The following is a 6512-nucleotide window of genomic DNA, read 5'->3' on the forward strand; positions in this document are numbered from 1 at the left end:
GGACGCAGCGTCTTTGTGGCCTACCTCATTTGGAAAACTGAATCCAAACACACTTGCTTAGAGACCAGAAAGCTCCCCACTCTGTCACGGCTCTTCTTGCTATTTCGAGAGGGCAGCTCGTTTGTTTATCTCTGTTTCATAGGAGCACAACAGGTGTCTGTTGGAGTAGGGGCTGCCTTTTTTAAAGGTGCAAAAATAGCATTTATCATATGAAAAAAAAAAAGTGCAGTAACTTAACCTGCACAACCTCTGTCTCTTAATTTGGAAATCCATGACGTATACATTGCAAATGAACTTGAGAAGGGTCCCAAGTGGCAAAGAGACACCCCCTGGTTAATCTTCACAACAGGAGCAGGACTCATATTTCATCTTAAGAACTAAAAAAAGAAGAATCTTCCATCAAAGAACAGCATGTTTGCTGTTACTGCCCTGAACATATTTTCCACAGTGGGATAATTCAGAACCAGCTTTTGAGTCCCTCCACTGTGCCAAGGACGGGGCTGGGCACTGCAGACACAGGACAGAGGGAGACACAGCCCCTTTCCTCGGGGACTTGGGCTCCAGGGGGCACGGGAGGCTTCAGGAGGATGTCATATTTCCTCAACGCTGCCTCGAATGTGTGTTTCCTCCTCTCTGTAAGATTGCCAGTCGCTCACTGAGACTTCTAGTCTCTGTCTACCCTTGGATGCTCTAATCTCATAGCTTTGAATACCAACCATTTACCAACGACCCTCAAACATGTGACTCAGTCCCAGATTGCTCCTCTGAATGCACTGCGTCCTGGGCCAGGGTACTGTTTAGAACGTAACTCTGGTATGTCCCTCCTCTTACGGGAGAGTCAGGAGGATACTCTGCATCCCTAAGTGTCAGAGTCAATTTGAACCTGGTCATGGGCACCCAGCCTCTCTGGAAAGAAATGGCTATACCCTTTTCCCCGGTGTGAATGGCTGTCCTCGCTTTGGGGAAGGCCCTGGAGATCACATGTACTTCTTCATCGTGGAGGTGGTTAGGTCCTGCCTGCTGTCGACGGGATCAGGTCTGAGAGCTGACTCAGGCCTGGAAATCAGGCAGTGACCTACCACGCCTGTGTTTATTCTTGATGGTTTTGTCACCAGCCCCGTTTCTTTCCCCCAGAACATCGTGTTCTGTGAGTCATCTCTGTAGATCCCTGGGTCCTTGCTCTTCCCCCAGGTTACCATTCGCAGGTGGCTGCTCATCACAGTGACTCTTCTCGTCTTGCTCCTGACACCTACCGGCTGCCACCTGACCCCCGCTGGGCTCTCACCCAGTGGTTCTCACCACCGTATCAGGGTGCTGAGACTAGTGCCAGGCTTGACCAAGAACTTTGTAGAAATGTACATTTCCCAGCCCCAAACCCAAGCCTCTGAATCAAATCCTTCAGCTTCTGACAAGCCCTGTGATTGAGTTTGCTGCTGCTGCTGCTAAGTCACTTCAGTCGTGTCCAACTCTGTGCGACCCCATTGACAGCAGCCCACCAGGCTCCCCCGTCCCTGGGATTCTCCAGGCAAGAACACTGGAGTGGGTTGCCATTTCCTTCTCCAGTGCATGAAAGTGAAAAGTGAAAAGTGAAAGTGAAGTCACTCAGTCGAATCTGACTCTTAGCAACCCCCTAGACTGCAGCCTACCGGGCTCCTCCGCCCATGGGGTTTTCCAGGCAAGAGTACTGGACTGGGGTGCCATTGCCTTCTCCGTTATTGAGTTTAATGCCCACTAAAGTTTGAGAACCACGACTGCCTTGCCACCACCCCCTGCCAGAGAGGTCCCCGTCTACTGTGAGCTCCTCCTCCTGCAGAAGCCACCACAGAGCTTCTCAGTGATGCCTCGTCCCCTCCCCCGTGGGTGCCTTATCAAGTCGGTAGATGGAGTGTCCACATGGCCTCCCAAGGAGCAAGGCCAGCCAGGGGGGTTTCCACCTTATGGCCACTTCTGAAATCTTTTGTTCCCTTCCGCCATGGTTTGCTACGGAAGATTTGGTGTCTCTGCGTCTGTTAATGTGGGCTGGCCTGGCAGCACACCGGCAGTCAGCCGGGGCCATCACGAGTGTGCCCCACCCCACTGACTCCCGGACCCAGCCCCACAGGACCACCAAGGCCTGCTGCTCAGGCTACTACTCGTAGCCAGGCTCTGTAGCACCTTCGACGGGTAACTCCTGTCCATCCTGTGCAGACCCAGCACTTTTCCAGCTGGCTTTTCTGAGGTGTCCACCTAGATACAGTTCTGGGAGCCAGGAGGAAGACGGCGCTGGATCCTGGAAACACCTGCTCCTTCTGAGGCCTCTGCATGGCCTTCTTGCCAGAGGCAGGCTCTATAATCCAACAGGGGAGAAGGCCACTTCTACGGTCCCGGGGAGCATGGAGGTCCAAGTTTCTCACCTACAGTACCCAGATACCCCTGTGCCTAGTCTCCGAGCCCCACTCCTTCCCATAAGGAACATAGACTTGGCCGGTGTGAGAATGCAGCCTTCCCAGAAGTGCTTACCCTTAGGAAGTACCATGCCTGGTCTCCCATCCTCTCTGACTTATACCTTCAGGAGAACAAACGAGTAGCGACTCTGACTCTCACTCTTCGCTTACAATTGCTTAGCAGCAAGGCTGAGGACATTTTCTTTCTTAATGAGTCGGGGCACTTAGCAAACAGCTATCTGATTCCACAGTCTCTCAACTTGCTATTTTCTTCACACCTCTCCAAAGTCCATGCACCAGTAATGCATTCCCTCTGCCAATATCCTGTCCTAATCCATCAAAGGGGAAAGTCTTAGCAGTCACACCATGACACCACAGTGGGAACTCCTCCTACTCAATCCAAAAACAAAATTAAGAAAACAACTTCATTTACAGTGGCACTAAAAAAAAAAAAAAAAGGATAACATACTTAGGACTAAAGTTTATGAAAGAAGTACAAGGCTTACACGCTGAAAACTACAAAGTATCATTGAAACAAGTTAAGAAAGATTTTAATATAATAAATAGAAAGACATCCCATGTTCATGGATTGGAAGATTTCATACTGTTAAGACGCATCATACACATACACACACATAACTCATGTATACACGTATCCATAGGTCTTTTTCTATCTACCCTCAAGCATGAGCGCATATGAATGCCTCCAGATCCCTCTGGAATCCCAGGTTCATTCTACCCTCCCTTCTCCCTCTGCTTATCTGTAACTTGTTTCTCCAACAGTGAGAATCCTGGCCCACATTCTCTGCAGTATTTTTGCTTATTTGTCCACCCTGGTATACACGTAAAGTAGCTTCTCTGTAGTCTCTTTCTTTTTAACGTGGGTGTATTTGGCTGCATCGGGCCTCAGGACTCTGTAGTGGTGGTGCTTGGGCTCAGTAGTTGCAGAGTCAGGGCTTAGTTGATCTGCGGCATGTGGGATCCTCGATCCTTGACCAGGGATCGAACCCATGTCCCCTGCGATACAAGGCCGATTCTTAACCACTGGACCACCAGGGAAGTCCCTCTGTAGTCTTTATAAAGCCCAAGTCAGATCACTCCTCTGCTCAAAACCCTCCCACACCTTCCCATTTCACTCAGAGTAAACCCTCGTCCTTGACCCGATGTGGCCTCCAGGGCACTACCACAATGACCCCTAAGACCCATCTCTTAGAGTCTTATCTTACATAGACCGTAAGACCTCTTCTCCTTTGCGTTTCTGCTCCAGACACCTTGGCTTCCTTGCTGCACCAGAGGCTGGGGTGATGGGAAGGGAATGGACTTAAAACCAGGAAATAAGGGAACTCGTTGCGGGTAGAACTATTCCATACTTTGGCACTGGGGGTGGTAACATGACTGTATACATTTGTCATTATTCCTCGAACTGTACACTTAAAATCAGTGAATCTTAATGTTAAATTCCCCTCAATAAAGTTGACCTTTTTTAAAAATAAAAAAGACCTTTATACCAAGCAATAAAATCTGTGACATCACCCATTTGAAATGTTTGCTATGCTTCTCAAATAGTTTGTTTTTTAAATGTAACTGGTAAGATTTTCCATGCTTTCATCCATTTCTACCTAAAATTATGTCCCCTGTCACCAAGGTTTGTTTTCTGTGGTGAACACTGTTGGGTTTAGCAAGGATTCAACATAATTGGTTGGATTTGGCCACCTTTCTCTCCTCTCATACTAAGCAAAAATGTTATCCACCAGTGGCTTTCCAACTGTTCTGGCATTGGCCACAGTGAAAAGGAAGTATCATTTAAAATGAACACACATCCAAGTCACAGAAACAGAAGTATCAGGGTGGCCAACAGAAAAACCCCAATGAACTTTTTGGCCAGCCCAATACTACAAGTTGTTACTTAGCCCCTTAATATTTTAATCTTTTTTTAAATGCCAATTTGGATCTACAAATTTAATATTATGACTAATTAATGAGTCAACTAGTAACTTCAAAACTCCTCATCTAAATGATGTCATGTGCAATGTTAACCAATAACATTGGCCTGGCATTCATCAACACATGTGTTTTCTAAACGCAATGGATAATGGATCCGGTATGAACGCATACTGTCACTGATCTTTGTTGATCATCCTTCTGCAACCCCCCTTTCTGAAGGTTCCGGGGCCCATGTGAGGGAAATGCAGCCTCAGTCCACCCTTTCCAGTCTCTTACTACCTCATCAGTAGTTAATCACTGAGATTGACTCACAGGCAGGTTAAATCAATGGGCAAGGATGATTCTCCAAAATGACCAGGCATCAACTTACCAACGGTACTTAAGTTTTTTTTCCCCACTGACTTTGGGGATGGTTTTGATGATGTAGATAGCCATTGTCAGGAGGTTGCTTTAGGGCGATCGGCGTGCAAGGTGGTGGCTAGGAGCCACAGGAGGGGTATGGTGGGTCGGGGGTGGGGGGGAGACGGAGAAGCTGCTTAATTTCTTGATTGCAAAGTATCAGCTCCACCACTAAAAATAGCAGTGGCAGCTAAGGGGAGTGGAGCTCTCTGCCGGAGCCCTCCTTCCAGACAGGCCCCAAAGGTTAACCATCAGTAGCCAGGAGGTGAGTCAGAAGGTGAACCCTTGACTGATACGGCTGTGTTTGAACATCAGAGAGTTAGGTTTGGAGCTCTCAGGTCGAATCATGGCCTCCCAGCCCAGGCCCCCTAGTCATCATTCCTCAAAGTTCTGCTTCGAGGCCAAACTGACACGTCCCCAAGTCCATGAGCCTCCCCCATGGTGCCTGTGGGTGTCGGGCCTTCTCTTGAACCCTTGGGGTCATCACTTGGAAGTCTCTGAGGAAATGCGCTCCCTTCTTCTGCAAAATCCAGTTCAGGAACCCTGCCCCTCAGTGCTCCTGTAACCTCCTGAGCAGGCACCCCGGTTGGTTTCTCACCCCGGAATCCAGGCTGCTTGGCCAGGCCTTGCTTTTGGCAAGCATCTAATAGATAAAATCAGTTCAGTTCAGTTCAGTTCAGTGGCTCAGTCGTGTCTGACTCTTTGCGACCCCATGAATTGCAGCACGCCAGGCCTCCCTGTCCATCACCAACTCCCGGAGTTCACTCAAACTCATGTCTATCGAGTCGGTGATGCCATCCAGCCATCTCATCTTCTGTTGTCCCCTTCTCCTCCTGCCCCCAATCCCTCCCAGCATCAGAGTCTTTTCCAATGAGTCAACTCTTTGCATGAGGTGGCCAAAGGACTAGAGTTTCAGTTTCAGCATCAATCCTTCCAAAGAACACCTGGGACTGATCTCCTTTAGAATGGACTGAATGGATCTCCTTGCAGTCCAAGGGACTCTCAAGAGTCTTCTCCAACACCACAGTTCAAAAGCATCAATTCTTTGGCACTCAGCTTTCTTCACAATCCAACTCTCACATCCATACATGACCACTGGAAAAACCATAGTCTTGACTAGTCGGACCTTTGTTGGCAAAGTAATGTCTCTGCTTTTCAATATGCTATCTAGGTTGGTCATAACTTTCCTTCCAAGGAGTAAGCATCTTTTAATTTCATGGCTGCAGTCACCATCTGCAGTGATTTTGGAGCTCCCAAAAAATAAAGTCTGACACTATTTCCACTGTTTCCCCATCTATTTCCCACGAAGTAATGGGGCCAGAAGCCATGATCTTCGTCTTCTGAATGTTGAGCTTTAAGCCAACTTTTTCACTCTCCTCTTTCACTTTCATGAAGAGGCTCTTTAGTTCCTCTTCACTTTCTGCCATCAGGGTGGTGTCATCTGCATATCTGAGGTTATTGATATTTCTCCCAGCAATCTTGATTCCAGCCTGTGCTTCTTCTAGCCCAGCATTTCTCATGATGTACTCTGCATAGAAGTTAAATAAGCAGGATGACAATATACAGCCTTGATGTATTCCTTTTCCTATTTGGAACCAGTCTGTTGTTCTATGTCCAGTTCTAACTGTTGCTTCCTGACCTGCATACAAATTTCTCAAGAGGCAGGTCAGGTGGTCTGGTATTCCCATCTCTTTCAGAATTTTCCACAGTTTATTGTGATCCACACAGTCAAAGGCTTTGGCATAG

This window comes from Bos taurus, chromosome 21, assembly GCF_002263795.3.
Source record: "Bos taurus isolate L1 Dominette 01449 registration number 42190680 breed Hereford chromosome 21, ARS-UCD2.0, whole genome shotgun sequence".
NCBI classification, from domain to species: Eukaryota; Metazoa; Chordata; class Mammalia; order Artiodactyla; family Bovidae; genus Bos; species Bos taurus.